The 22823-nt window shown below is 39.3% G+C and overlaps 1 protein-coding gene and 1 pseudogene across 2 annotated transcripts in view; one reads left to right on the plus strand and one right to left on the minus strand.

The window, feature by feature from the left end:
* Positions 1 to 22823, minus strand: part of LOC308252570 (phosphofurin acidic cluster sorting protein 2-like) — a gene marked incomplete at both ends in the record, with an annotated part of 211747 nt that overhangs the window by 68223 nt on the left and 120701 nt on the right. The gene's annotated exons all lie outside the window — the stretch shown is intronic.
* Positions 20073 to 21000, plus strand: LOC308254392 (olfactory receptor 1A1-like; annotated as a pseudogene). The gene has a single exon. The product of its transcript is annotated as an olfactory receptor 1A1-like (transcript).

Raw genomic sequence — 22823 nt, forward strand, 5'->3', positions numbered from 1 at the left:
CCATGCAGTCGGGTGTCTTATTGTTTTATTGATGGTCTCCTTTGCTGTGCAAAAGCTTTTTATTTTGATGTAGTCCCATTTGTTTATTTTCTCTTTAGCTTCCATTGCCCTAGGAGCTGTATTGGTGAAGAAATTGCTTTGGCATATGTCTGAGACTTCTCTGCCTGTGGATTCCTCTAGCATTTTTATGATTTCCCATCTTATATTTATGTCCTGTATCCATTTTGAGTTACTTTTTGTGTATGGTGTAAGTTGGTGGTCTAGTTTCATTTTTTTGCATGTATCTGTCCAATTGTCCCAACACCATTTATTGAAGAGACTGTCTTGACTCCATTGTATGTTCATGCCTCCTTTGTCAAATATTAATTGAGCGTAGTGATTTGGGTCGATTTCTGGGTTCTCTATTCTATTCCATTAACCTATATGTCTGTTCTTGTGCCAGTACCAGGCAGTTTTGAGAACAGTGGCTTTGTAATACAGCTTGAAATCTGATATTGAGATCCCACCTACTTTGTTCTTCTTTCTCAGGATTGATGTGGCTATTCTGGGTCTTTTTTTATTCCAGATGAATTTCTGGAGAGTTCTTTCAAGGTCTGTGATATATTCCGTTGGTATTTTTATGGGGAGTGCATTGAATCTATAGATTGCTTTGGGTAGTATGGACATTTTAATGATGTTGATTCTCCCAATCCATGAACATGGTATGTTCTTCCATCTGTTTACATCTTCCTCTATCTCTTTTTTCAGTGTCCTATAGTTTTCCGCATATAGGTCTTTTACCTCCTTGGTTAGGTTTATTCCTAAGTATCTTAATTTTTTTGATGCGATGGTAAATGGGATTGCCTTTTTAGTCTCTCTTTCTGTAAGTTCACTATTGGTGTATGAAATGCCATAGATTTCTTGGCGTTAATTTTGTTCCCTGCTACATTGCCAAATTCATTTATTAAGTCTGTTAGTTTTTTTATAGAGTCTTTCTGGTTTTTTATGTACAATATCATGTCATCTGCAAATAAGGACAGCTTTACTTCTTCTTTTCCAATTTGGATGCCTTTTATTTCTTCTTCTTGTCTGATTGCAATGGCTAATACTTCCAGTACTATGTCAAACAGGAGTGATGAGAGTGGGCATCCCTGTCTTATTCCTGTTCTTAGGGGAAATGGTTTTAGTTTTTGCCCATTGATTATGATGTTAGCTGTGGGTTTATCATATATGGCTTTTATTATGTTGAGGTATGATCCTTCTATTCCCACCTTGTTGAGAGTTTTTATCAAGAAGGGGTGTTGGATTTTATCAAATGCTTTTTCTGCATCAATTGATATGACTATGTGATTTTTATCTCTCAATTCGTTTATGTGATGTATCACGTTTATTGATTTGTGGATATTATACCATCCTTGCATTCCTGGGATAAATCCTACTTGGTCATGGTGTATGATCTTTCTGATGTAGTGCTGGATCGGATTTTTAGAATATTGTTGAGCATTTTGTCATCTATGTTCATGAGGGATATTGGCCTGTAATTCTCCTTCATTGTGTTGTCTTTATCTGGTTTTGGTATTAGGGTGATGCTGGCTTCATAGAAGGAGCTTGGAAGTGTTCCTTCCTCTTGAATTTTTTGGAATAGTCTGGGGAGGATAGGTTTTAGTTCTTCCTTGAATGTTTGGTAAAACTGCCCTGTGAAACCATCTGGCACCAGGCTTTTGTTTGCTGGAAGCTTTTTGATGACTGCTTCAATTTCTTCCATAGTTATTGGCCTATTGAGATGTTTAGTTTCTTCCTGATTGAGTTTTGGAAGATTATATTTTTCTAGGAATATGTCCATTTCCTCCAGATTGTCAATAGAGTTGTTCATAGTATTTTTTAACAATCCTTTGTATTTCGGTGGGGTCTGTTGTTATTTCACCTCTTTCATTTCTGATTTTGTTTATTTGGGTCCTCTCTCTTTGCTTCTTGGTGAGCCTGGCTAGAGGTTCATCAATCTTGTTTATCCTTTCAAAGAACCAGCTCTTGGTTTTGTTGATCTTTTGTATTGTTTCTTTGGTCTCTATGTCGTTTATCTCTGTTCTGATCTTTATTATCTCCTTCCTTCTGCTTACACTGGGCTTTTCTTGTTGCTCTTTTTCTAACTCTTTGAGTTGTTGGGTTAGGTAATTTATTACCATTGTTTCTTGTTTTTTGCAGTAGGCTTGTAGAGCTATGAACTTCCCTCTCAAGACTGCTTTCGCTGTGTCCCATAGATTTTGGATTGTAGTGTTTTCATTGTCATTTGTTGCCATGATGTTTTTTATTTCTTCCTTGATCTCTCTGGTAACCCAGTCATTGTTTAATAGCATGCTGTTTAGTCTCCATGTGTTTGATTTTTTTGGATTGTTTTTATTGTAGTTGATTTCCAGTTTTATGCCACTGTGATCTGAGAAGATGCTTAATATGATTTCTATCTTCTTGAATTTGAAGAGTTAGTTTCTTAAGTAAAAGATGAAAAAGAAAAAAATAATAAAAACAATTAAAAAATTCAAATTTTTTTTAAAAAATAAAATATGCATTAGTGAAGGTCATTCACTTCCTCTATTGTTCTGTTTGGCACACCTGTTTCCATGTCAGGACAGTATTGCAGTTCCCTGCGTTCCACTGCTCCTCAGTGTTGTAAACCAGTCCTGATATTTGAGCAGGCAGTGTGTCTTACTTTCTTGTATTCCTTAATTTGTGATTACACAAGAGTCAATTTGTGATTCAACCCCTGGGTGGCAGTGTTTCTGGGTTGACTTCCAGGTCTATAGGTCCTCTTTAGCCTGTGCTTAGATCCTGCTTTCCCTGTGGCACTCAATACCGGTTTGTGGGAGTGGGCTGCCCCAGAGCTGGTTCTCTGATGGTCACTCCCCGCTCTGATCCCCAAGTTCCAGAAAAACAACTTTCCCCTGCAGTCTCCTAGGGTGTCCCCAACTGGGTGATTCTATGTATTGGGCTCAGTAATCAGAAGCAAGGATTCAAAGAGGAGAAAGCACGAGTGTGCGCACTCCGGGTCTGCGTGTAAGCCTGTGCAATCCTCTTTTTCCCCTTGTGTCCAAGCAGGCGGCACACTCCCAAAATTTTTAGGCTGTCCTTCCATGTCAGATCAAAATGGGTTTTTAAGAGAACTCCTCTGTTAGCAGCTCTGAGGACCCCCTTCCATATTCATGGATCACTCCAGCCCCAACAGCCACAGATTTTTCTAGGTGCAGACTTCCCCTGGTCCTCCAGCTCCCGTAGTGCGCACATTTCTCTGTCGTGCCTGGACCAGAGACCTCAACTTATCCCAGGCGAGATCTGACCTTTCCGTGGTGGAATGTACAGCTCCTCTGAATCCATGTGTTTGCGCAAATTGGGGACCAGTGCTCTGGGATTCGCAGCTGTTCGGTGGGTGCCACAGTTAAAGATTTTCAGGTTTCCAATAGCATCCACTTTCCCCTTCAAGATGACGTGGTCTCCACGTCCAAGCCGGTGGCTCCGGGAGAGAACCTGGCAGCAGTGGGGGAAGCCCAGTCAGGGGACCCCTGTCCAGCAGTCCCCCACCTTCTCCTGGAGTATCGCTGTCCCTTAACTCTCCAACAGACACTCCCTGTGTGACCCTCAGCTGTACTTTCTATCTGCTCTGGGACAAGGCTCGGGACACGTCTGTCTATTCCGCCACCATTTTTCCACTATCTACCAGTGGGTGGTTTTTTTCAAATTGTTTTGGTAACCTGTTAATCTTTGCTATTGAGTGAGGAAATGCTAAATTTACTCTAGACATAGTTTCAGACATAGTCTTCCTTGCCCCTCATTGTGTAGCAACACAATGTCCATAATCATTAGAATCTACAACTCTAACTCCTTTTTTTCTCAATGGACCACAGAGGAATGCTACAATTTGGTTAAACAATAGCAACATAATATTAACATGGTCTGAATATTTGTGTCCTTCCACCTCAATTCGAATGGTCAAATCTCCATGCCCAATGTATTAGGAGGTGGGGCCTCACAAATAAGACTACTGCTCTTATAAAAGAGATCCTACAGAGGTCTCTCCCTGCATCTGCCAAGAGAGGACACAGGAACCAAGAAGCCTGCACCATGATTCTGGATTTCTCAAGCCTCCAGAACCGTGAAAAATAAATTTGTATTTTTCATAAGCTACCTAGTCTGTGGCATTTTTTTTTTATATAAGCCCAAATAGATTAAGGCGGTTCCTGAATTCTTCCCTGAACATTATTAACTTCTTTTCTGAAATGTCAATTCTGCCTAAAAAGCCAGTTAAATTAATTTTATGTTCCTTATTCACTTCTGCCTGCTGTTTCTATATGAATTTCATTTTCATCTAAATTTTCTTTTGTTTATACTCTCTTATTTTAAATGTCTTAAGAATGTGGAAAAAAATTGGTTAAAGTATTACAGATGTCTGCTTTTTCTCCCATGGGTCCCTCCCCAGCCACTCCCACCCCCAGGACAAGACCCCACCGCCCCAGTGTTCAAGTCCATTGCATGCATATAAGTCCTTTGGTTGATCTCTTCTCCGTCCCCTCACCCTCCCTTACCTTCTCTCTGAGGTTTGATGGTCTGTTCAGTGTTTCTCTGTCTCTGGATCTATTTTTGTTCATCAGATTATGTTGTTCATTATATTCCACAAATGAGTGAGATCATGTAATATTTATCTTTCCCCAACTGGCTTATTTTGCTTGGCATAATGCTCTCCAGGTCCATCCATGCTGCTGCAAATGGTAAAAGTTCCTTCTTTTTTACAGCAGCGAAGTATTCCATTGCGTAGATGACCACAGTTTTCTAATCCACTCATCTGCTGATGGGCACTTAGGCTATTTCCAAATCTTAGCTATGGTGAATTTTGCTACTATGAACATAGGGGTACATATATCCTTTCTGATTGGTCTTTCTGATTTCTTGAGCAAAATATTTTTAAACATTCTGTTTTCTTCTTTTTTTAATTTTTTTAAAATTGTTTGAAGTATTACAAATAGTAGTACATATGTCTCTTTTTTTTTTCCCCTATTGACCTCTCCCCGGCCTCCCGTTCCCCCCAGTACATGCCTTTACCTGCCCCGCACCCAGTGTCTTGTTTTCTTCTTTAATTGCTTTCAAATATAGGTTTTCCTTCCAAGTGCTTAAGGTGTTACTCATCTTCTCTTACTCTGCAAATAGATTTCATAGATCATTCTTCTTTAAGTGTCTTTATATTAGAAGAAATTTATCAAAGCCTGGAATTTTCTAGCAATTCGATTTAGCCTCTCTCACCATACACAGAATTTTTCCCTTTAGGACTCGGAAGGTCAGAGATTCCTTTCATAAGCTAATGAAAGATGTAGTCACTCACTATACACGGAAATATTTGCAATGTTTAGGTTTAAAACATCATTTTGTTCATAGTTCTCTTTGATGTCATTGCACAATTCCTTGACCCTAATGGTACCCAGAAAATAAAACATGGAAGGGAGTGGTCAGAGATTCCGAGCAGAACATAAAGAGCAAAATGTGATCGCTAGGAAGAAAATATTCTCATGAGATGTCACTTTACCCATGTCGGGGGAGCCCATGCCCTGACCCCTGCAGCATGATCTTAACACAGGAGCAAACAGGAGGTGCAACTTGAAAGACATCTAAAGGAAAATGTAATTCAACAAGTATTTCAACATCTGAAGAATATTTTAGAGCGTTGTTCAACCATTACATGACTCAGAGTAAAATTGGCAGTTAATAGGCGTATTATCTATAATAATTAAAACATAATATGCTAATTAGACCAGACAGCTGAATGACCTTCTGGAAGTCTTTCCAGATGAAGCCCTTGTGGCTGGGGCGAGGCTTAGGTGATTAGGGGTGATCAGGCAGGCAGGCAGTTAGGGGAGATCAAGCAGGCAGGCAGACTTGTTGGGAGCGATCAGGCAGACAGGCAGGTGAGCAGTTAGGAGCCAGAGGTCCCAGATTGTGAGCAGGATGTCCAATCAAGCCTAAACTGGAAGTCGGACATCCCCCAATGGGTCCCAGATTGTGAGAGGATTCAGGCCAAGCTGAGGGCCAACCCTCCAGCCTCCCCCCACCGCCCCCGTGCGAGAATTTTGTGCACCAGGCCTCTCGCAGGTAATAAAGAAGTAGTAAAATAGTTATACTTTTCTGTTATTCTAAGTGCTAACTATGTACCAGGCTCTGGTTTCAGAACTTTTCATATATTAATTCATTTTATCCTCAGAACAACTTTATGACGATGTTGTTGCTGCCATGCAGTTGTTATTCCCATTATAAAGATGAGTGAGCACATGTTGTCCAAACTCAGTTACAGCCAGTAAGCTACAAAGCCTGGACTGAAACCCAGCCAGCACCCACACTTTTTACTGTGGTCCTCTACAGAGAAGTGGCTAAGTCACAGTACAGTGAGCATCAATCAGGACTGTCATAAAGGTGATACATACACAAAGCGAGCTAGATAACATCTAAGCCCTTTGGCATCTCTAAGAATCTAAAAATTTGGAGCACTGCTATCAAAATATTAGATAAAAGAAAGTTTACTAGTAAATAGGTCTCTTATCCATAACACTTCTCAAGACAAATCCTAGACAAAGGTGGAATACAATTCTTCTTCTTTGCACATTTAATACCAGAAAGGCTTGAAATAAAGACCAGGAGCTCAGTCGTACCACAATCCTTGTATCCCAAGAGATGGTTCCAAGTGTGTCCTGAACAGCAGAGGACAGGGGCCCATATTCCAACAAAGAGGTTAGAATTGGGCAGCCTAGTGCTTGGACCCTGGAGACATACTATCTCAAAAATCCAATTGCCCCTTCTTCCTTCTAGAAGAACTCTGGGAAAGATTACTCTTGAGAGCATGATGTCCCCTCAGGCACAGCTGCAGGAGTGTCTAATGAGTCTCAACAATTACTCTAACTACAGCTTGAATGAACATGGGAGACCTGTTTCAAGAGAATTTATAACCTGGTGCATAAGTCACAGTTTTCTCTATCCTATGAGCCTTCCTGCTGCCTAGAGGAGGAAAGTCATCTTCCGGCTCCATCCAGGACAGCTGCGGCCACCCCTTCTGCTCCATGGTCAGAAAACCTGGGACTCCCCTTCTAAACCATCCAAGCCTTATCTCTTCTGCCTCAGGGACAGAGGACTCCTGCTCCACACCCGGCCTCCAAAAAGGAACGATAACAGGTGTTGGACCAGCTGGCTGTAAACTTCCCATTTGTGAGAGAGGATTGAAGGCCACAGGGCCAGGGCCCTTTGTGAGAGCATCTGAGCTACACCCTAGGTAGGGCCTGTGGACATCAGAGAACAGATTCTCTATGACAGTGACATCAAAGGATAGGTAGTCAGTAACTGCACTACATAGATCGTCCCCCTTGGACCCTTACAACACCTAAAAGAGGTGAGTAGAATTGTTTTGTCTTTTTTTTATAAGATGAACAAATTGGTGAATTGAATTGCCTGAAGTCACACAGAGAAGGACTGGCCAAACTAAGACTCACACTTTGGCTCCAGAACCCAAGGTCTCAAGAAAGACTAAGAAAGAGAGAGAGAGAGGAAATGTTCTCATCTGAAAATGGTTATTTTGGAACCTCATTCATAAAAACAGGATGAGGAAGGGGTAGTTTGTTTATTTGTTTTAACCTTTTTTATTTATCCTTTTATTGATCATTGTTTATATTTACCAGCACAGTGTTGTTCCATGTTTAAAGCTCACTGACACCATTTAATTTTTAACATTTTAATGTCCGTTTGAATTCTGCAACCAGCAGACATCTGCACAGCACAACATTGTTATCAATGTTTTGCTTGTTTCATCTTATCCAATAATTTAGAAGTTTAAAATTTTGTACCATATTTTTTGTCCCAAAACACTTATAACTCTATGTATTAATAATTTTCTAACCCAATCTTTCTCTTGGATCCCCTTTTGTTTCAAAAAAGCAAGACATAGGAAGGGGTAGTTTTGATTTGGGTTCTTCAGTCCTGAGCTCTCCGCCTCCTGAAGGAATGGTGTGTGTGTATGTGTGTGTGTGTGTGTGTGTGTGTTTCTGTTACCCATGATGCCAAGGGGAAGTATTTGGCCTCTGTGTCCCTGAAAACCTATCCTCAGCACTGTCACACTCAGAGCACAAATACTTTCCGGGAAAAAGGATTTCAGTGGCTCACCACTACCTGGAACTTTGGTTCATTCCAGTGAACTCAGGGCTCTCACTCTGTCTCTGGCATTCATGCTGATGCTTCTCCTGACTCCTCTCCCTGTAGGCATATGGTCCTTCCACCTCTCTCCTCAGTCTTTCAGCAGAAATCACCTCTCTCATGATGACACTGCAGAACATGAAGTCCCTGTGCTCAGAAAATTCTCTTCTCTGTTTCCCTGTGTGTTTAGTTCTCATATTGATTATACCAACCACATCTTGTCTGGTGCAGCTTTTTCTTACATTTATTAACTCTCTTTTTAATCAGCTTATGATCATCATTGCACCAGATTGTCATTCAAATGTTGACTTACCCATCAGTCATCTTATATTGCCAAAATATCTAAGTTTGTATTAAACAAACAGTTGCATATTTCTATTACCAAAAAAGTGTAGTTCAATTTACATCCACTATCCTAATTTTCAGTATGCAAGGAATCCAATCCATACTAAAAATTCCCCACCGTATAACCACAAACTTATTTTCTAGGCTGATTTCCCACTGTGCGTGTTTTCTCCATTATTCTTTGTTAAGTTTTGTTGTCATTTCACATTTTTCTTTTGTTTATTGGCTGTACCCTTTTCCTCTCCTGACTTTTCTGTTCTAACCTTTTGCCCATTATTTCCTACTGCATTTTTGGTCCCCTTCTTTTTTTTTTTTTTTCCAAATTTTTATTAAGGTATTATATGTGTACATATCTTACCATTGCCCCCCCCACCCCACTCCCATACATGCCCTCACCCCCCAATGTTTTGCATCCATTGGTTACTCTTATATGCATGCATACAAGTCCTTCAGTTGATCTCTTATTTCCCCCACCTCTCCCTAACCTTAACGCTGTAATTAGACAGTCTGTTTGATGCTTTACTGCCTCTGTAACTATCTTTTGGTTCATCAGTTTATAATGTTTTTCATTATCCCCAAATGAGTGAGATCATGTGGTATTTTTCTTTCATTGACTGGCTTATTTCACTTAGCATAATGTTCTCTAATTCCATCCAGGTGCCTACAAATGGTAGTAATTCCTTCTTTTTTATGGCAGCAGAGTATTCCATTGTGTAGATGTACCATAGTTTTCTGATCCAGTCATCTGCTGACGGGCACCTAGGCTGTTTCCAAATCTTAGCTATTGTAAATTGTGCTGCTATGAACATAGGGGTGCATATATCCTTTCTGATTGGTGTTTCTGGTTTCTTAGGATATATTCCTAGGAGTGGGATTACTGGGTCAAATGGGAGTTCCATTTTCAGTTTTTTGAGGAAACTCCATACTGTTCTCCACAGTGGCTGCACCAGTCTGCATTCCCACCAGCAGTGCACGAGGGTTCCTTTTTCTCCGCATCCTCGCCAACACTTGTCGTTTGTTGATTTGTTGATGACAGCCATTCTGACAGGTGTGAGATGGTATCGCATTGTCATTTTAATTTGCATCTCTCGGATAATTAGTGACTTTGAGCATGTTTTCATGTGTCTCTTGGCCTTCCTTCTGTCTTCTTTCGAAAATATTCTATTTAGGTCCTTTGCCCATTTTTTTATTGGATCATTTATCTTCCTTTTATTAAGTTGTATAAGCTGCCTGTAGATGTTGGAAATTAAACCTTTATCAGTGATACCATTTGCAAATATGTTCTCCCATACAGTGGGGTTTCTTGTTGTTTTGTTGATGGTTTCTTTTGCTGTGCAAAAGCTTTTTATTTTCATGTAGTCCCATTTGTTTATTTTCTCTTTGGCTTCCATTGCCCTAAGGGCAGTATCGCTGAAAAAGTTCTTTTGGCATATGTCGGAGATTTTGCTGCCTGTGGATTCCTCTAGTATTTTTATGGTTTCCCGTCTTATATTTAAGTCCTGTATCCATTTTGAGTTTCTTTTTGTGTATGGTGTAAGTTGATGATCTAGTTTCATTTTTTTGCATGTATCTGTCGAATTTTCCCAACACCATTTATTGAAGAGACTGTCTTGACTCCATTGTATACTCATGCCTCTTTTGTCAAATATTAATTGCGCATATTGGTTTGGGTCGATATCTGGATTCTCTATTCTATTCCATTGATCTATATGTCTGTTCTTGTGCCAGTACCAGGCTGTTTTGAGGACAGTGGCTTTGTAATACAGCTTGAAATCAGGTATTGAGATCCCTCTTACTTTATTCTTCTTTCTCAGGATTGCTGTGGCTATTCGGGGTCTTTTTTTATTCCAGATGAATTTCTGGAGAGTTCTTTCTAGGTCTGTGAAATATGCTGTAGGTATTTTAATGGGGAGTGCATTGAAATGTATAGATTGCTTTGGGTAGTATGGACATTTTGATGATGTTGATTCTACCAATCCATGAACATGGTATGTTCTTCCATCTGTTTACATCTTCCTCAATCTCTTTTTTCAGTGTCCTGTAGTTTTCCGCATATAGGTCTTTTACCTCCTTGGTTAGGTTTATTCCTAAGTATCTTAATTTTTTTGGTGCGATGGAAAATGGGATTGCTTTTTTAGTCTCTCTTTCTGTAAGTTCACTGTTCGTGTATAGAAATGCCATAGATTTCTTGGCATTAATTTTGTATCCTGCTACATTGCCAAATTCATTTATTAAGTCTGTTAGTTTTTTGATGGAGTCTTTCAGGTTTTTTATGTACAATATCATGTCATCTGCAAATAAGGACAGCTTTACTTCTTCTTTTCCAATTTGGTTGCCTTTTATTTCTTCTTGTTGTCTAATTGCAATGGCTAATACTTCCAGTACTATGTCAAACAGGAGTGGTGAGAGTGGGCATCCCTGTCTTGTTCCTGTTCTTAGGGGAAATGGTTTTAGTTTTTGCCCATTGAGTATGATGTTAGCTGTGGGTTTATCATATATAGCTTTTATTATGTTGAGGTATGATCCTTCTATTCCCACCTTGTTGAGAGTTTTTATCAAGAAAGGGTGTTGAATTTTGTCAAATGCTTTTTCTGCATCAATTGATATGACTATGTGATTTTTATCTTTCAATTTGTTTATGTGATGTATCACATTTATTGATTTTCAGATATTGTACCATCCTTGCATTCCTGGGATAAACCCTACTTGGTCATGGTGTATGATCTTTCTGATGTACTGCTGGATCTGATTTGCTAGAATTTTCATGATGGATATTGGCCTGTAATTCTCCTTCATTGTGTTGTCTTTATCTGGTTTTGGTATTAGGGTGATGCTGGCTTCATAGCAGGAGCATGGAAGTGTTCCTTCCTCTTGAATTTTTTGGAATAGTCTGAGAAGGATAGGTTTTAGTTCTTCCTTGAATGTTTGGTAAAACTGTCCTGTGAAGCCGTCTGGCCCCGGGCTTTTGTTTGCCGGAAGCTCTTTGATGACTGCTTCAATTTCTTCCATAGTTACTGGCATATTGAGCTGTTTAGATTCTTCTTGATTGAGTTTTGGAAGGTTATATTTTTCTAGGAATATGTCCATTTCCTCCAGGTTGTCCAGTTTGTTAGAATAGAGTTGTTCATAGTATTTTTTAACAATCCTTTGTATTTCGGTGGGGTCTGTTGTTATTTCACCTCTTTCATTTCTGATTTTGTTTATTTGGGTCCTCTCTCTTTGCTTCTTGGTGAGCCTGGCTAGAGGTTCATCAATCTTGTTTATCCTTTCAAAGAACCAGCTCTTGGTTTTGTTGATCTTTTGTATTGTTTCTTTGGTCTCTATGTCGTTTATCTCTGTTCTGATCTTTATTATCTCCTTCCTTCTGCTTACACTGGGCTTTTCTTGTTGCTCTTTTTCTAACTCTTTGAGTTGTTGGGTTAGGTAATTTATTACCATTGTTTCTTGTTTTTTGCAGTAGGCTTGTAGAGCTATGAACTTCCCTCTCAAGACTGCTTTCGCTGTGTCCCATAGATTTTGGATTGTAGTGTTTTCATTGTCATTTGTTGCCATGATGTTTTTTATTTCTTCCTTGATCTCTCTGGTAACCCAGTCATGGTTTAATAGCATGCGGTTTAGCCTCCATGTGTTTGATTTCTTTGGGTTGTTTTTATTGTAGTTGATTTCCAGTTTTATGCCACTGTGGTCTGAGAAGATGCTTGATATGATTTCTATCTTTTTGAATTTGAAGAGACTTTGCCTATGTCCCAACATATGGTCTATCTTTGAAAATGACCCATGTGCACTTGAGAAGAATGTATATTCTGTGGCTTTGGGGTGAAATGTTCTGAAGATGTCAATTAATTTCATCTGGTCTAGTGAGTCATTTAGGATTGATGTTTCTTTGCTGATTTTTTGTTTAGAGGATTTGTCCAATGGTGATAGTGGGGTATTAAAGTCTCCTACTATGATTGTATTGCTGTCAATCTCTCCCTTGATATCCTCCAGGAGTTTTTTTATGTATTTGGGTGCTCCTGTATTGGGTGCATATATGTTTACCAGAGTTATTTCTTCTTGTTGGATTGCTCCCTTTAGTATTATGAAGTGGCCTTCCTTATCTCTTGTTATGTCCTTCAGTTTGAGATCTAATTTGTCAGATATAAGTATTGCTACCCCAGCTTTTTTTTCAGTTCCATTTGCCTGGAAAACCTTTTTCCATCCCTTCACCTTCAGTCTGTGTGCGTCTTTTTTTCTGAGGTGGGTTTCTTGTAGACAGCAGATATATGAGTCATGTTTTCTTATCCAGTCCATTACCCTATGTCTTTTGATTGGGGCATTTAATCCGTTTACATTTAAAGGTATTATTGATAGGTACTTATTTGTCGCCATTCCTATTCTTTACACCTGTGTTCCTTCTTCGCTTCCTATTTCTTTTCTTTTTTTTTTTTTTTTTTTACAGCAGACCCTTTAGCATTTCTTGCATTGCTGGTTTGGTGGTAATAAATTCCCTTAGTCCTTTTTTGTCTATGAAGCTCCTGATTTCACCTTCAATTTTGATTGATAGCCTTGCTGGGTACAGTATTCTTGGATTCAGACCCTTCCTTTGCATGACTTTGTATATGTCATTCCATTCCCTTCCGGCCTGATGAGTTTCTGTTGAGAAATCAGTTGCTAGTCTGATGGGGGTTCCTTTGTATGTAACTTTCTGTCTCTCTCTTGCCGCTTTTAAGATTCTTACTTTGTTGTTGGTGTTTGCCAATTTAAATATAATGTGCTTTGGCATTGGTCTTTTGGGGTTCATTTTGCTTGGGACTCTGTGAGCTTCTTGGATTTGTGTGGGTTTTTTCTTCTCTATATCAGGGAAATTTTCTGTCATTATTTCTTCAAACAGGTTTTCTATTCCTTGCTCAGCTTTTTTTCCTTCTGGAACCCCTATTATGCGGATGTTGTTTTGTTTCGTGTTGTCCCAAAGTTCCCTTAGGCTCTCTTCCTGCCTTTTAATTTTTTTTTCTAGAAGTTGCTCTACTTGGGTATTTTTTCCCATCTTGTCTTCTAGCTCACTGATGCGGTCCTCTGCTTCTTCTAGTCTACTCTTGATGCTTTCTATTGAGTTCTTTACAGCAGCAATGTCATTTTTCATTTCTTCTTGGTTCTTCTTCATTTCCTCTTGGTTCTTGCTCATATTGTCGAATTTGTCTTCCATTCTTTTCAGCCACCTTATGACCATTTCTCTGAATTCTTTTTCTGGAAGGTTGCTTGCCTCCATTTCGTTTACTTCCTTTTCTGGTGATGCCTGCTTTTCTTTCATATGCAAGCTGTGTCTTTGTCTCCCCATGGTCTCTCTTCTCTGGGTGTCTGGTTATGTAGTTCTCTCTCTCCTGCGTTGATTTAAAGGCACAGAATACAGCACTACCAGGTACAACACACAAGGCACTGAACAGAAATGTATTCACGATATTAATAACCTCCAATAAAGGTGACCACCAGAGAAAGGCAAATTAGGGGATAGGAGAGAAAGAAGAAGAGGAAAAAGAAAGAAAGAAGAAGAAGAAAAAAAAGGAGTGTCAAAATGAAATTGGGAAAAGGGAAAAAAGAAGGAAAAAAAGTAAGAGAGACAAGAAAGAGACTAAGAGAGAAAGGGAAACAGACTATATATATTGGGGATAAAACTCCAATAGAACAATCACTTATCCCAACAAATGCCAGCAACAAGTACCTGGGGATTAATACAAACTACAACACCAACTAATATTGAGTGAGGCAAGGGAAAACAGAAGCACTAAACAAACAAAAAAATAAACAAAAGAAGAATAAGCAAAACAATCTCACAAAAAAGCATAAAAATTCGATATAATCTACCTTCAAGTGAACAACTACAAAAGGACAGAGAGAAAAACAATTTTTGGATAGTCAAGACAGCGAAGAGAGAGGTGTGTATGGATTTGGAGCAGGGGATTGGAGATTGGATATATAAGTAGGGTGAAATTTTAACGGGGGTAAACAGAAAGAATAGGGAAAATCTAAAGCAGGAAAGGGGTAAGATAAACAGGACACCAAAAAGGGAAAAGTGAGGAAGAGAGTGATGGCATAAAGGTAGAGTTGAGATAGAGTAAAATGATGCTAAAGGAAAGATAAAAATAGAATGTAGAACATTAATCCCAAAACAAAATGAAGAGAAAATAAAATGACACTTAAAAAAAAAAAGATAAAATAGCAGTAGTAATAATACGAATTGAAAATAAAAATGTAATAATTAAAAAGGTAAAATCAAGTGAGGAAAAAAGAAAAAAAATAGTTTCTTGAGTAAAAGATGCAAAACATGAAAATAAAAAAATAAAAAATAAAAATAAAATGTGGAGTAGTGAAGGTCACTCACTTCCTCTGTTGTTCTGTTTGGCACGCCTGTTTCTCAGTCTGGACAGTATTGCAGTTCCCTGCGTTCCACTGCTCTTCAGTGATGTAAGCCAGTCCTGATTTTAAGCAGGCGGTGTGTCTTAATTCGTATTCCTTTATTTTTGATTACACAAGAGTCAATTTGTGATTCAGCCCCTGGGTGGCAGTGTTTCTGGGTTGACTTCCCGGTTTATCTATGGCCTCTCTAGGGAGTGTTAGAGCCTTCTTTCCCTGTGGCACTCAATACCGGTTTGTGGGAGTGGGCTGCCTCAGAGCTGGCTCTCCGATGGTCACTCCCTGCTCCAATCCCCAGGTTCCAGAAAAACAACTTTCCCCTGCAGTCTCCCAGGGTGACCCCAACTGGGTGATCCTATGTATTGGGCTTAGTAATCAGAAGCAAGAATTTCAAGAGGAAAAAGCCCAAGTGTGCGCACTCCGTGGCTGCGCGTAAGTCTAGCACACCCCTAAAATTCTTAGGGTGTCCCTGCACGTCAGATCAAAATGGGTTGCTTTTTAGAGAGCCCTTCTGTTAGCAGCTCTGAGGACCCCCTTCCACATTCACAGATCACACCAGCCCCAACAGCCACGGATTTTTCTAGGCACAGACTTCCCTGGTCCTCCAGCTCCCGCAAAACGCGCGTTCCTCTCTCGCGCTGGGACCAGAGACCTCACCTTATCCCAGGGGAAATCTGACCTTTCCGTGGTGGAGTGTAGAGCTCCTCTGAACCCGTGTGTTTGCGCCAATTGGGGAGCGTTGTTCTGGGGCTCGCAGCTGTTCCATGGGTGCCGCAGTTGTGGATTCTCAGGCTTCCGATAAGCTCCACTTTTTGGTTCCAGATGGCACAGACTCCGAGTCCAAGCCCGCAGCTCCGGGAGGGGACCCAGCCGCAGTCGGTCCCCTTCTTTTTTAAAAATATATTTTATTAATCTTTTACAGAGAGAAAGGGAGAGGGATAGAAAGTTAGAAATATCGATGAGAGAGAAACATCAATCAGCTGCCTCCTGCACACTCCCCACTGGGTATGTGCCCGCAACCAAGGTACATGCCCTTGACCAGAATAAAACCTGGGACCCTTGAGGCCGCAAGCTGATGCTCTATCCACTGAGCCAAACTGGTTAGGGCTTTGGTCCCTTTCTTATCAGTGTGTGAGACTCATAGGTATTCTGAATACTAGTGCTTCGTTGATTATGTGTATAGCAAACACCTCTTTCCAGACCAAGACTTACCTTTCCCCTTTCTTTTCTTTTTTTTTAAATATATTTTATTGATATTTTACAGAGAGGAAGGGAGAGGGATAGAGGGCTAGAAACATCGATGAGAGAGAAACATCGATCAGCTGCCTCTTGCACACCTCCCACTGGGGATGTGCCTGCAACCAAGGTACATGCCCTTGACCAGAATCTAACCCGGGACCCCTCAGTCCGCAGGCGGACGCTCTATCCACTGAGCCAAACCGGTTTTGGCTCCCCTTTCTTTATAGTGTCTTTTTCATATAAATGTTTTCAATTTCATTTAAAGTAGTCAATGTGTGAGAATTTTTTTCTTACATATTGTGTGCTTTGTGTTGGTTTAAGAAATTAATTACATTTTTTGTATCATAAACATATTGTCCTCTAAAATTATTTCAGTGTAATTGAGATATAATTGACATATAACATTGTATAAATGTGAGGAGAACAATGTCTTGATTTGATATGCTTACATGTTCCTCTACATTTTTTGAAGTTTTGCTTTTCACAATTGATCCTTTAAGGATTATTTTTCATAGATAGGTACCCCATTGTTCCAACACTCTTTACTTCATGGTCAGTCCCTCCTTTCCCTGCCCATTTCTAAACCAAGCCATGTCATATGCCCTCTGCTAATAAATGCTTGATCTGGGTATGACTCTATCATCTGTTAATAGGTCTATTTTTCATTCCCAACATCAGCACTACTCCACTGTTTGAATTTCCATAGCAAATCATCTTGAATCCTAATGGGACCATTACTCCCTCCTTATTCTAACCCGTCTTAGCTCTTTATAGCTCCTCATTCTTCTGCCTGCTAAATTTCATGTTTAAAAGAAACCAGTAAGATTTTGATTGAGATTGCATCCAATTCATAGGTTAATTGGAAGAGAACTGACAATTTTACCACATTGAGTCTTGCTATTAACATTGCTTGTCTCTTCATTTTTTTTTTTAGGTATTCTTATATTTTTTTGTCCTTCAGTAAAATTTTGTAATTTTTGAAACCAGTTGGACCTCTTTTGTTACAATGATTTCTAAATTCCTTAGTATTTTCTATTGCTGTTGTGAGGAGTCTTTATAAAAATTGTATTTTCTGATTTATTATTATTTAAGTATATGAACAGTGTTGATTGTTTCTAATATTGGTCTACATGAAACAAACTTGCTGATATCTCTTGAGATTCCCTTGGGAATTCTCCCCCACGCAATGAATTCTTCCACCCTACCCCTACCTTGCTCCCCACCACAAACACACTAACATCTGCCAGCCTGCTCTCTATCAATGAGTCTGTTATTATTTTGCTTGTTCATTTATTTTGTTCATTAGATTCCACATATGAGTGAAATCATATGATACTTGTCTTTCTTGGGAATTATTGACTTATATAGAGATTATTTTGGGTTTTCTTTGTGGACAATCATATTTTCTGTGAATTTTGTTCTTTTGTACTTTCCTTTCCAATTCTAACATAGAAAAATAACCTAGTGTTATTTTACAAATAGGGTAGGACTTGTATGTTTTAAACAGAGGACTCAAATTAGCTCACTACTTCATGTAGATCTGTGGGCACATTTCCTGTACCGAAGAGAAATTACAAGCCAGACCCCTGCGTTTAGGGCCTTGTTAATAGTTGAGAACCTCAAGGGCCATAACACAATCAGCTCTGGCTTGCTGAGTATTCACATTTCTTTCTTTCAGATTTGTTTATATGGATATTTCATTATTTTTTAAATTTATTTATAATTTCTATGTATAATACTTGGAATGGGCTCTGTCCACATCAGCTTACTTTGCCATATTGCAAAAAAATCACAGCCCTAAAAACCTTTTACTTCCACACCAAAGGAATTACCATGATCTCTGAGCCCTTTAGCTTTATTGAACCCTCTTAACCCTAAGATATTATGATTCTGTGCAAAGATAAGAAAAGGCACTTCAGGAAATAATTCCAATTTTTTTTAGGTTCAGAGATAGACAATCTGGAAATTTTAGGTTCATTATATTTGGGGAAAATATACTTAGATCTGTATCCCCTGTGCCTAGCTCATAATTCACACATGTTGAGAATAATGTTTTAATTAATTACTGAGTAGAGTTCTTTTTGGAAAAAATAGTGAATTATTCAGGATACCCTGGGGAAAGGACATTAAATAGTACAATATAAGATAATAAAGGCTAAAGTTAAAAAATAGATCTCAATTGTTTAAACAGAATGAAAGGGTATGTCCCTCCTATGCAACAGTTCCAGTGAGTATCTTTGGTGGTGGGTGGCTCTGGTATGTGGAGAACTGGAGACACAAGCTCATTTCACCATGTGACTCCACCATCCCATTCAGTGCCTTGGCCATTTTATCTAGCATGCACAAGGGTAAAACAAGTATGGAGGAAGCCCAGAAATGTAACACACGGATGAACTGGCAGTTGAAAACTCAGTCACATGGCCACACCTCAGTGCAAGGGAGCCTGGGAAATCTAGTCTACTTGTGCATCCCGGAAGAAGAGAACAACATGGGTTTGGATACGTAGCTAGTAGGCTCTGCCATAGTTAGTATGCCTCAGAGTACAAGTGGATCAAAGAGGAGGGGATGTATAGTCAATAAGCTAAGGAAACATGACAGTATTTCAGGTAGAAAATGATGATTATCTAAGCTAAAGCTCTGAGACAGAAGCTGGAAAAGTTAAATTATTTGACAATTCTTTTAAATAATCAACAAGATCAGATGTAAAAGTGAAGGATAAACTGGGTGTGTATGCCTGTGAGCATCCCACATGTGGGGAACCAAAGAAATAAACCCTGATTTAACTCTAGAAATATTAAGTGCAAACTTATTGGTTCATAAAATGAACAATGTTTCACAATAACTCTCTGGGGGTGATTAAAACACACACACACACACACACACACACACACACACACAAAGTATGGATCCACGCCTGAAAAACAGCCTGCAAACTACTTAGGTTGGATGTGCAAAGTAGAGAGTTTGGACAGACATGATGGCAGAATGACTGAAGGTAAAAATATGGGAGAGAGACATCAAAGGGACAGAAACAGATCTGAGAGTTTACTGTGCTGTCTGTGAAGTGACTGTAGAATTGGATGAGTCACCATAAGAAATAAAAAAGATAAGAGAAGACCAAAGAGAAAAGCTTTGCAATTATCTATATTAGAGTTTTACAAAAAGGTAAAACGTATCAAAGGAGGTGGTGAAAGTCTTGTTTGAAAATGGGAATCTTGGGGAGGAAATTCCCTAGGCTTGTTTATCCTAGATCGTAACTCTGTGGTCCTTGTGATTTGTAATCTGTCAGTGTGAGTGCAGATACCTTTTACTCCTTGGGCCTGGGATCACTATGACTTTGGTCACTGGAGCAATTCCTAATTTCCAGGCTGGTCCTTGTACTAACACACCTTTTGCACTGGTGTATTTAGCAAAAGACTCCAAAATGCTGTCATTTCCATATCATATTTAATAAAATTGCCATGTGATTCTGGCTTCTCCATTAAGTTGGAAGGTCCCTGAAACCAGAGACTGTCTTACAGGTTGAATAAATAGATTAATAGATTGCATTTTCACATACTTTTTATTTTTCTGTAAGTCTAATGAAGTATCTAGTTCATGCAATATGAGAATCCAGTACTTGTTAATTGATTAAATACTATATGGTTGGGTAGTGGCACTGGGATGGGGGAGGTTGAGCAATTCTGATTCAAAAATTGCTCACTTATTAGACATGAGTGTCCAGGCCTCACTGTCGATTAGTCCCAATGAGCAACAATGATATTTTCCCAAAATGCTGGCTTTCTATGGATTTAGTAAACTCAGTTGCAGAGATGACTTATCATTGAGAAAAAACTGGTGGATACGGAAGATCATTATACACAGTAACTTCACTAATAATTCTGGATTCCATCCCCAATCTTAATAAAAGAATAATGAGGGAAGTTATTCAATCCTCTACCCTGGATTTTATCCTCCTGGGAGTTAGCAGTCAGCAGGGACAGGAAGATTTCTTCTTCATCCTCTTCCTGCTCATTTTCCCCATCACACAGATTGGAAACCTGCTCATCATCTTGGCCATTTGCTCTGAAATTCGCCTTCATCACCCCATGTATTTTTTCCTTGCTAACCTCTCCTTTGTTGACATTTTCTTCTCCTCTGTAACCATCCCGAAGATGCTGGCCAACCATCTCTTGAGCACCAAATCCATCTCTTTGGGGGATGCCTGACACAGCTGTATTTCATGATTGCTTTGGATAACACAGATGCTATATCCTGGCTGCAATGGCATATGATCCTGCTGTGGCCATCAGCGGCCACTTCATTACACAAAGATTATGAGCTCACAAACTTGTGTCCTGCTAGTTGTTGGGTCTTGGGTGGTTGGAAACACTAATGCCCTCCCCCGTACTCTGCTCACAGCTCGCCTGCCCTTCTGTGGCAACCAGGAAGTAGCCAACTTATATTGTGACATTACCCCTTTGCTCAAGCTGTCCTGCTCTGACATCCACTTTAACGTGAAGATGATGCACCTCGGGGTTGGTGTTTTCTCTGTGCCATTGCTATGTATCATCATCTCCTATGTTCGGGTCTTTTCCACAGTCTTACATGTTCCATCCACCAAGGGTGAGCGCAAAGCCTTCTTCACCTTGTGGTTCCCACCTCACAGTTGTTTCTTTGTATTATGGGACAGTCATGGGCACGTATTTCTGCCCTCTGACTAGCTACAGTCTAAAGGATGCTGTGATAACTGTGATGTACATGGCAGTGATTCCAATGTTAAATCCTTTCATCTACAGTCTGAGAAATCGGGACATGAAGGCTGCCCTGGGGAAACTCGTCAGCAAGAGAATCTCCATGTAACCAATGTGAGGTCATGTTGGAGACTGTAGTCACCAATTAAAATGCATGTGGCAACCCATCCCCAATGTCCTCACTCTTCAAGAAGCAACCTTTGCCCTTTCCAGCCGAAAATTATTCTTCTCCAATATTTGTAACAATTTATGATTCCTCTTATTGACATTGTCACTTTGAACACACTATTATCCTTTGGCAGAGTTGCAGTACAGGAATATTGGGTTCAGTTCCAGCTACTGTCTTGTCTCTCCGAGTAAAGTGGAAAAGGCATGAAGCTTAGCTTCCACATCCACATTAGTAACATCTGCCTGCCACTCGCACAAGATGTGAGTATAGTGATCATTCTTTATTTGAAGGATATAAACCATTCATCAAATGGCCAAATTTTATTGCGCTATTATGTTTATCCATCTCCGCTCAGCTTACCACCTTCTGAGAGCAGGTCTTAACACATCACTCTACCTTTCATAATCTTGGTCATAGAAACTATATCCAATAATTCTTGGTGGAAAGTGGGATGAACAAATGAAAAATATCAGCCCCTGAAATGTAATGTGCCAATGATCAGGCATAATCATCCTAGAATGTTACTTACCCATCCAGGAAATCTTTAAATACACTGACCTGGGAAAGCAGTCTTGTTCTTGCTGTATTGTAAAGCAAACTAGGCTGTTTCTAAAGAGTAGACCACTCTCCCTCAAATGACACTCATCAATAGTAATTGCATTCTAAACTAACAAATATTCTAATTCAAGTATTGATTTAATTACTTATAAAATTAAATAAAGCTATACTGAAAAAAAATCGGGGTGCCAAATAAGTGAAGTATTGAGGATTAAGTTGCTTTGCTTGTCCAGAATGGCCCAGCAAGGATGAGCATGTATTCTGGATGGCCAGACCTGGTTATATAGGTGATAGTGCCCAGAGGTAGTTAACCCAGCAAGTCACTAAGTAACCACTAATGAATTCCACTACTATGATTTGATTCTGTTCATGAGAAAATTTTTTCTCAAAATATGAATAAGATATAAATGATTGTCCTTAAATATCATATTCCCAAACAAGACAACATTTTGAAGAGGTAGACTGACATGTCTTAGAACAGTGTGCAATTTGATTTAGTATATACTATTTTACACTGCCAGTAAAAATAGAAAATTATCTCTTATAGCTAATTCACAATGCCAAGAATTGTCCATGAATGTTAGAAGATGGTGTTATTGATCTTTTAATGCTTTCTACGCCTCTAAAATACCAAGGATGAGAACTAGACCAATTATTTTTTTAACTAAAAAGATTTTCATTACAAATGCATATGAACCTGTGTTAATGAATGACCAAATTCAAGAGGGGAGAGTTAGAAGAATGCAGCAGAAGCTACAATGTAGTTAGATGTAAGTTATTACTAAAGACCTAACTTTCAGATTGCATGGTGTGCCTAGGGGTATTTGTGACATTATTCAGATAGATGAATAGATAAGTAGACAGATGATAGATGGTAGATAGATACCTAGATACATAGATGATAGATGCATAGATGATAGATGACAACAGCTCTACATGAAGCAATGATGAGAGTTTGTCTTGAAGTAAGATTGGATAGAGAGAAGTAAGGGAGCAGAAAAAGGTGGTGACATCAGGAGTTTAATTAGGCAGCTCTGAAGAATCTAAAGAGCTCTACAGAATTGAGAGCAATCTAAACAAATAGTGAACATATAGATAAAGGACCTGGAAGCCAAGGTAATGTGGAAAGGGAAATAACATGGGGTGGCAATTTGTATGAAAGTTGTAAGTAAGAGGATGTCTTACAGGTTTTAAGCTTGAGCTGC

The sequence above is a fragment of the Plecotus auritus genome (assembly GCF_963455305.1).
Source record: "Plecotus auritus genome assembly, chromosome: 7".
Lineage (NCBI taxonomy): Eukaryota > Metazoa > Chordata > Mammalia > Chiroptera > Vespertilionidae > Plecotus > Plecotus auritus.